Source organism: Eimeria tenella, genomic scaffold (assembly GCF_000499545.2).
Source record: "Eimeria tenella Houghton genomic scaffold, Eth_scaff2788, whole genome shotgun sequence".
In the NCBI taxonomy this organism is placed as follows: domain Eukaryota; phylum Apicomplexa; class Conoidasida; order Eucoccidiorida; family Eimeriidae; genus Eimeria; species Eimeria tenella.
The window spans coordinates 2349-2609 of NW_013542663.1; positions in this window are offsets into that span (position 1 = coordinate 2349).

Consider the following 261-nt stretch of genomic DNA (forward strand, 5'->3'; position numbering starts at 1 on the left):
TGCGTTTGACTGCGCAGGTGGACCAGGTGAAGGCTTGCATGCTGCCGTTCATGAGGGAGCGGTTCCCGAGCCGCGGGGAAATGTACCGGGAAGAGTACAAGAGGATTTGCAGACACATCAGCGAGGGGCTCACGAGGGGGGAAGAAGGGGCCCTGACAGCGATGACTGAGGCCCAGAGGGCCTACTACTGGAAGATGAATTTTGTAAAGGTGCAAACGGCAGTCCAGGGGCACTTCGAGGGGCCCCAGGGGCCCCCGGAGT